The sequence below is a fragment of the Falco peregrinus genome, chromosome 10 (assembly GCF_023634155.1).
Source record: "Falco peregrinus isolate bFalPer1 chromosome 10, bFalPer1.pri, whole genome shotgun sequence".
In the NCBI taxonomy this organism is placed as follows: Eukaryota; Metazoa; Chordata; class Aves; order Falconiformes; family Falconidae; genus Falco; species Falco peregrinus.
Window position 1 is genome coordinate 868,017 of NC_073730.1, and position 9,167 is coordinate 877,183.

A 9,167-nucleotide genomic window follows, 5' to 3' on the forward strand; every position below is an offset into this window, starting at 1 on the left:
TGTTCCTAGATAGCTAACTAAACTCCAGAACTTGTTTACATCATTTAACATGCCTAAAAGCTTAGCTCAAGACACTAAGAAAACCAAAAAACCCCAAGCAAGCAGAAAAATACAGTTCTTTAGAATGGACTCCGCTGTTGAAAATAAATTACACCACCAAAAGGCAAAAAGAATGTTTGGCCAGCTGTGGACCAAAACCTAGTTTTGTTTCTAAACTGAAGCAATGACTGGCATAAAAAAATTTCAAGGAATTTCCTCTTCTCCCTGAAGATGCTGTGAGCCTTTCTACTATGCCAGAGTGCATGTTATAGTGATTGCAAGATAGGTGTGTCTTGTGGGTCCTAAGCAGTAACCTTTATTCATCAGAACATACAAAATGTGATGGAGAGTCAAAATGAAGAAAATCAGGCAATTCCATCAATCCTATGTCCTTTGTTCCTAGCTTAGCAGTACCTTCAAGCTCTAGTAGGCAGATGTGACATCAGCTGTTTAGCAAGTGCCCTTCTACTATTTTCTTAATTTGTACCAACACCTCAAGAGCAAGATTTCTCTAACATTTACACCCAGACACCCATGGAGAGTTCAGCATACTCTCAGAATGGTATTTGAGGTCTAACTTCTGTAAAGTATGGCAATATTTTCAGAAACAAAGATGAAACATAGCCTCTCATCTGTTTCAAATTACACATGAAAAATACTGAGTATGTTAGCAACAAATAGATTTGCATGCAAAAATTTCACAAAGAAAAAAAATACAAGAATGCCAAAATACAAGAACAGCAAAGGAAATAATGCAAACAGGTGATGATTTATCATCCTTACGCATTTTCAGAATCACATTTCTAACTGAATGTTGTCTGCCTCTAATTAATATCCAGTACTTTGAAAAAGAATCATATTTTTCATATCTACATGCTATCTAGAAAGCTCCTAATGCTTAATCTGAAAGCAGACAGAATTCAGAAAGGTGTCTCTTCCACTGAAGACACAATTTCCCCTCTAAGGGCCTGGGGCAGTGTGCCTCAAATGCTAATAGCTTGAGTTGTGTGCAATAACCCTATATTGTTTACATAGCACTTCACATGTTCAAAGCACTATGAGATATCAGCCATCACTACGCTTTTATGAGGCTGTATTACCCACTAAACATTAGGATTCAAATGACTTGCTCTTGATCAAAAGGAACTTTGTGTAGCAGGACCATAATTATTTGAATTTGGTAATTCTCACAGTCCATTCTTATGGTGACTCAGAAAGAAGAGGGGGATGGGATATTAAAGCCAGTTGCAAATGCACTCTGCTCTGGCAGTGAGATACAGACACATGGAGAATCCCTAAACTAATTTGCACTCAAACAACACCTTCTCTGGTAACTTCCAAAAATAATTAAAAATCAAAAGCACAAACTAAACGAAACACTTTAAAGAGCCCCCAAAAATGTTTTCCTGAATATATGTGTTTTATATAGTCACTGTGAAGAACCCAAGAGACAACATGTGAACTGTACTGAAATACTCCAGAAATCCGAAGATAGGGAATTCCCATTCATTCGAGGCAGTTAGCTTTGCCTGGAACCAAGGAGAATAGTAGACAAGTTAAAAGTAATCAGCCCATCTCCTGCAGATAAAGAACCGCAATCTAGTCTCTAACACTTGACTACAGTAGGACTCAACTTCTAGAAATACAGAATATTTTTAGTCTCCATCTTTATACATACTTTGATTCTATGAAAATTCTGTTGCTATGCTGACATTTGTAAGTCTAGCTTCCAAATATCAAGTCTATATTCCCATAAAGTAAATACAAAATACAAAGGAGATGTTGAAAGATAATGAATCCACAGTCTTGGTACACATGACAACCAAATAAACGTTTGACATAAATGCCTAACGGGACACATCTGAAAATTCTTCTCTTTATAGCTGAAAACATTTCATGCAAAAATACAGAGATTGAAGACAGAGCAAGAAAATTATCCTCTGCCTTTCCATCCAGCTCCCATCATACCATACAATGTTGTCTTTTCCACATCTTACATTTTAACTTGTAGGGTCTTGGTTTCCACACATACCATATGTTTTCTGAGCACAGCTTCACAGTTACTTGCCTTAGAATCTTGCCTGCAGGATCACATGGGAAATAGATCATAGAACTAAGACAAAAATGTCGGCTGCTACACACAATCCAGATTCATGAAATAAGAAAAGGATGCCTGTTTAAGGCTATCACAGGAAAGGGGAGGGTAAGAAATTCCCTTCAAAGGCAGTAACGAGTACAGAGAATTGCTAACAGAACCTCTTGTGTTTTAGCTGAGTTGATCACGTTGCTCTTAATACTTCCCCCTCTATTGTACAACTTCTATTTGACATTTTCTGGGTATAGGCCACACAAAACTATGCCAGACTGTGTTTGCAGTTTCTACTGTTTTGACTTACATTGCCTGAAAAGTTAAATTACTGAAATATTTCACAAAATATTAAAGTTTAAGCATAATGTCAGTAGTGAGCATTACTTCATGGATATTAATGTAAAAAGCAGTTACTATACTCCATCTACTGATCTAAAGAACAGATGTTTGCATATGATTTATGGACACTGAAATATGTGCATATCTTCCATAAATAGTAATGTGTTCCAGTAACAAAGAGTGGAGAGTTGTCATCCAAAAGGCTGGGAAACTGCAGGCAGTATTAGAATTTTTTCACCAATTTCTTGGCTTCAAATAAAAAGCAAAGCTTATAGGTCCAGTGCCGCAATCCTATTATGTTGGAAAACTCTTACAGTTTCAAACAGGACTAACAATGTGAAGAAATAAATTGCAGAGTCAGGCCTAATAGGTCAGATATAGAAGTCGATTTAGAACACATGAATGCATATATGATTTGTTAAATAAGAGAAACTATTTATATTGATTGAGGTACATAAGTCTAAAGCAGTAAACAAAAAGCCAATATTGCCGTTGGTATTTTAAAATTAAATTTTGTTTTGGAAGAGTCTTTAATATCAAAATTTAACAAAATATTAATCAGGTAAAATTCTAATGGGCAAAGCATAGTTTGGAACTCTGCAATTAATTTTTTTCTGAAAGTGCAATCAAATGTTTGATTGAGCTAATATCACTGCTGCTCCTCACATTTGTTCTGTTCCTAAATCAGCTTGGCTAATCAACATCCCACCTCATAGCCTCTGTTGTAGAGCTTACTTTCACCAGCACAGTCAATTTTTGGACGGAAAACTTACTAAAAAACATAGTCAAAGGATACAAGCACATGAACTAGCATACTTGGAGATTTCCTAGTTTCCAACAGAACTCTGATTGGACTCAATGAACTACAGATTGTTCTGTGATGGCTACACGTGTCAAACAAGTTTTGATTTAGTTTAAGAAACTGTCTTGTGGTTATTTCATCTCAAAAAATGATTTCTGGCGTGCCAAGGTATTTTCCACCTCTTATTTCATGAGCAAGAACCAGGATGATTCTGCATAACTTTAGATTTCTTCATACCAAAATGTACGAGACAGCAGCCTTGTAGAATGCAGAATTTAAACAAGACAATCACAATTTTCCCTCCTGTCTCAGGCTGGCATGCACTAGTGCTTCAAGATGTTATGCAGCTGCTACTTTTCCCTAGAGATGGCTGTATTCCAGTAAATGGTGAAATATTCCCTAAAACATTTTTTTCCCCACAGAGGTTTACAAAGATGTTTCCATAGGTTGAATACAACATAAAAACATTGTGATCGTTTAGTTGGATTTCTCGAAAAACATTGGCCTTATAGTTACTGCATTAGTAATTAGGAGCCAATGCTATACTCCAACACACTGCAGAAACAACTGCATTTACTGTTTGTAGAATACGTTGAGAGTCTTAGATTACAACAAAGGTTATTTGATTCTGTTCTTGCCATGAATCCTTTTCATTTTGTCAGAAAAAGGACTTCCTCTTGATAGCTGTATATTTGTACTTTCAGCATATAATTCAAAGTCATCCAAGAATAAATTGAATCTCTAATAACTACAGTCAGCTGGATTTAATTCCTTCTGGTGGAAGCACAGCAGTGTCAGTACTTACTGAGGTTTAGTATTATTGCTAATTTATTGCAGGTAAAATGTCAATACAACATGAAAAATTGTCATTTGAGAAAGGTTTAACAAAAAAAAGAGGAACACAAAATACAAAAAAAACCAGAAAAGGTGATAAGAACTGATAACTGATCATTCTACTTAACTTTTTTTTTACAGATAAACATCCAGGTGCCAGCTGGTGTAAACACAGATGCCACTGACGTCAATGGAGCTGTGTCAGTTTACACTAGCTGAGAATCTGATCCCAAGTGTGTTAGTGCCATTTTTAGATACTGCCACTGGAATTCACTTTTGCAGCTCAATTAAAAATACATTCACACACTGCATTTCTTCCTGTTCCCAAGTGTATAACTGGAAGCCTGGTGACAGACTGTGGGAGAGGGCAAGTGGGAGATGGAAGTAGCCAACAACTGTATCCATGAGATAACTCTGCAATATGAGTATTAACACTATTGTTCTGCTGTCTTCCTTTCATACAAATGAGTATTTGCCTTCAAAAAGTCTTAACTCCACCTTCCAGTAACAATTCAATGCCAGCAAAAGAAGAAAGATTGTTAGCCATGCAGAGTATCTACCATATAAATATGTTAACATACTGTTTTAATTAGTGCACAATCTGAATTGTTTTAATGCATCGTTAGGGAAATTCTCTAAAATCATAAGAAACCCCCAAACCCAAGATCTGTGTATTCACTTAAGTATTCGTTCCTAACTAATCTGACTGCTGTACAAGCAGCAAGACTGTTAAAAGTACTAAACCAGCTGCTTCAAGTAGCCTGCAAGCCAGACCTGTCTGATATGTATCACTTGTATTTCATCGAGCATTTCTGTGGGAGAGGGAGAAGGAAGAAAGGAAGAGGTGGGGCAGTAAGCAGGGCAGGGCAGTACCTCACAGCTTCAGCCACCGTTCCGAGTAGGGAGAGAAAGCTTTTATTGTTGTGTTACATAAGGCAGCTGTTAAGCATGGCAGTACTGTATAACAGTTGCAAGTACTAGCCAGTATGGTTAGTCTTTTGATTGAAGATACCAAGGTCAAGATAGAAAGGCTAACTAATTAGAACCAAAGATGCAGTTCACATAGCATTGAAGTAATTGTCTGTTTGTGCAGCACAACACCCGTATCTTCAATTTAGGTCAGACCATCAAGAGGAGGAAAAGGACTGAAGACTGAAGATGAGATGCTCTACTTCACACAGTTGCCCTCTGGAAGGACTGGCAAAGATAGTCACTTAAATTAAGTACAGGTCATCAGGCAAGATATCTAATCTATTCCTAAAACAGGCAGCTCTAGAAGTCCAAATCCCTATGGCCTTTACAACAACACAATGAACTACTTCCTCATGTACCTCTGTCAATTCACGTTAGGTTCCAATTTTTTTAAAAGCGGTATTTCATGTACACCATGACCCTATTGCTCATAGCAAGGAAAGTGCTTTGGTTTATTTATGACCTACTAACCTTAAATAAAAAAACCATACATTTAATCTGAATGTTCACATAAGCCTTCAGATCTGAAATGAAATTTAAAATAAAACTGGCATTTGTAACAGCTAGCTAAGCCCAGTAAGGGATTAAAAAAAAAAAATTAAAACCAGATGAGAGAAGATGAAAGCATTTTTACCCTGCATAACCTGCACACATCAGGAATCAGGGCTAGAGCTCAGGAATACTCTTGTGTTTTTGTACTTACAAGTCTCAGCCCGTTTCAAGAGAGGCTAAGGTAACCAATGAAATGCTGAGGGTTTTCGGTTATGGGGGTGGGGAAGGAATAATAATAATAACCTGTGAAAGTAATTCCTTCTAAGATGCAATCTGCCTAGCTGCAAGTTCTACGTAGCTCCTATCCTCCCCTTATACCCCATCATAACTGCCAGGTATCAGCCAGGCAAGACTCCACATTGAAATATGAAGTGACAGACGGAAGCAGGGTATAAAAGCACAGGAATAAATACTGAAATAAGTGGCACACAGAAAGAAAACTTGTAATAGGGAGGACGTTAAATATGAGTAACCCTAAACCATAAACTCTATTCATTTGTCTAGAACAATGTTGAACAGATGCACAAAAGACTACTGAGTTGGAGAGCCTTATTCTCTCATCATTCATGGTGGTGTAAGGAACTCCTTTCATAACATCCATGGAATTAAACTGTGGAAAAGCCAGTACAAAAAATAATCAGTCTTCAGAACTACTGTATTGGCAGCAAACATCACATGCTGCTGTGTCGGGGTGGGGCGGGGGGGGAGGGGAGGGGGGAGGTGTGGACTGCCACATTTGGTTAGAATTCAGATATATTAATAATCACAGTGGCCTTCCTAAACAAAAAACATCTATCTAAAGGAGAAAATTAGTTGATTCTGTTATTGCCTAGTTCTCTAATAAGCTATATTAATGACTCTGTCCTTTAGATATATCTGATAGAAAATACGGTTGAGTTAAATGATGTAATAGATACCTCTACATGCAGAGCAATTACGTGAAAGAAACATCTAGGACAAAGTCCTTGTCATGGTGTTTGTTCACAAAATAAATACAGGCAGCACACTTATGACCTGCAGTCTTTTGGTGCTGGTTCCATTTGCACAAGTACAAACAAATTCAACAAAAAAAACCCCAACATTTATAAAGATTTTTAAAATAATCAGAAATGGATGAGAGAACATAAGACATCTCTTACCAAAGGACAAGGTAAACAACAATTTATAGAAGCTAATGAATCAGTCATATAATTTCAGCACAGCAAGCTAGGAGTGGACCTAGCAAAAAAGAATTCAAACCAGCTGAGCTGCAAGACCACCGTTTGCAAGAGAATTCTTCTCACAAATACAATTAAGGTAAAATTCCTAGGTTACTATGTTTTGCTTTCTGATACAGCCTCTAAAACCCCTTCCCCCTACGATGAAAATTGCAACCTAACACTTTTTTTTCAATTTTTTATTTATCTTAAGAATGAGGACAATCTAGTTGTAAAGCTGAAAAGATTAGGAAAAGTGTTGTGCTACTGTGGAAATTTCTGAGTAAGCACTTTACTATGTGATGATCAAGTTCTGGATATGTACAGCATGCTTCCACCTAAAAATATATGAAAAAAAAGTAGGTCATCAAGCCCTGATATATATATTCATGTTATTTCCTCCTGAAAGTTATTATAACAGGTTCTGCATATATGACAATTTGTATGGGGGAAAAAAAGGCCTTCCATCTCCAAGACATTTGTTGAGAAATTAGCCTTCTTAAAAGAAAATGCATTTTCATCAATCCTAAGCAAGTTTAAAACCAATTGAACCATGTCACCAAAATAAATTTTACTCAATTGGGCAATCTATAATTAGCAACACAGATTCACAAACCTCTTAGCCAACACTGTTTGTATACAGGATCTTGTGTTTTAGTTTGCTGTGAAGTTCAGTTCTGTGAAGTAACAGACAACATTAATCCACTTGTGCCTGGATACCCAACCTATATTATTAAAGCTTGAATAATCTTTTCTTTTCATAGAAAGAAGCTTGGAAAACTGACAGCTCCATGCACAAAGACTGAAATAGGATGGGCAGAGAAAGGTGTGGTGTCGGTAAGAGAAAAATACCTGAAGTTGCAACATGTGTGATTAAAATCTTTGTGTGAATTTTGATTTTCCCCCCCTCCTTTCAGACATTTGAGGATGCTGGCAAGTCAATGGAGTTCTGTTGTAGTGGTTGCTTCAGTGAACATTCAACGCTGTCGGTGAGTTTGGAATTAAAGTGAAAACCATCGACCGTTGATTGTACCCTCCAGCTAACCATCCTCCTCCTTACTTCATGCTTTCAGGCCTTAACACCGAAGATAGCAACCTAACCACCACATGATGTTTCTCTCCCACCCTGGCAAGCTTTACAAAAAAAGGTCACAATCAACATTCATTGCTGTCGGTGGGTTTAACTATGTGGACAAGCTCACTGAACAATGAATGCAACTGTGGCCCCACATTTTACAGTTGCTGTTGGGAGGAACATCAGCTCTGAAAGCAGTAGTGAGAAGCAAACACTTCTTATAAGCCACATTTTTGTGGTCAGAAAAATAGTTGGGGATATTCACTTTTTGCTTGCTTGTTTGTAGGTGTTTAACTTAGCTGCTTAGAAACAAAAGTATCACTGCCTTTTTCTGGAATATTGTCCTCCCAGGGTTCAGCATCATTGAGACCATAAAATTCTTATTCAGTATGTATGTGCAAACAAATAACAATACAGGAAGTTTTGTGTATATCCATTCCTAAGTTCTCTGCGTGTAAGAGGAAAGAATATTTAAATCTCATTTTAACTAGTCACTGTGGAATAGTTTTAAAAAAAATTCTTCTATACTTGTCTCAAGAAAAACAAATGGGAGCCCGAGGTATGGATAAAATGTTTTATCAAAGATAATTTTGCATCAAACTGATTTCAAGCAGTTTAAATAAATGATAGTAGACAATACTATTACATTTGCCTTTTTGTAGGCATCTGAAAGATCACAGAGAAATATATATCCAGAAATAATAATGAATCAGTAGTTAAATTTTAAAATTACTGTAAACTTTGGATACCTGTGTAAAGTTCAGTATTGCTGGTAGTAATGAGAAAATAAAAGTGTAAATAAAGCTCACAGCTTTGTCCTTATTTCCTTACAACTCTTTATTAACCTGGTCAGACACACAGAATGACTAGTCTACATTTCTCACATCATACAGTCATCCAAGGTAAGTTCAGCCTTCAGACTTAGTGCAACTCCAATATTCTACAGTAGAAATTGCTTCCAAAGGTTAGGTAATCACACAGCATTCATTTGTTCCTCCTTATAATGGGGCATCCATTAATAATATTTTAGTCTGATTATTTACAGTGTCCCTAGCATATCAGTTACACAACAGTCATCTTGTGTACTGTGCTTGTTTTATCCATGTTCCACCTTGTAGCAACTGAACAGGATATAAGCATCAAAGCTATCAGGGGAGGATACATCTGTAGTTGCTTCGAACTTTGTGCTACCTGTCTACTTAAATGATAAAAATATGTTTCAATCATGAAAGCAATCAATCCTCAATCCTATATGAGACTGATATTTGG

General features: G+C 36.8%; 1 long non-coding RNA gene across 16 annotated transcripts in view; it reads left to right on the plus strand.

Annotated features, from left to right (window-relative positions):
* LOC114013448 (uncharacterized) overlaps window positions 1–8,706 on the plus strand; it is a 64,564-nt gene extending 55,858 nt beyond the window's left edge. For 10 of the 16 annotated variants that reach the window (XR_008748913.1, XR_003556413.2, XR_003556414.2 and 7 more), the window contains 4 exons: window positions 4,245–6,923; window positions 7,588–7,660; window positions 7,741–7,812; window positions 7,897–8,706. This is a non-coding gene — a long non-coding RNA (uncharacterized LOC114013448). Of the gene's footprint in view, window positions 1–3,581; window positions 3,650–4,244; window positions 6,924–7,587; window positions 7,661–7,740; window positions 7,813–7,896 lie in introns of all 16 variants that reach the window. The other 6 variants (XR_008748918.1, XR_008748919.1, XR_008748920.1 and 3 more) reach the window with 3 other exon arrangements.
* The last annotated feature ends 461 nt before the right edge of the window (window positions 8,707–9,167 follow it).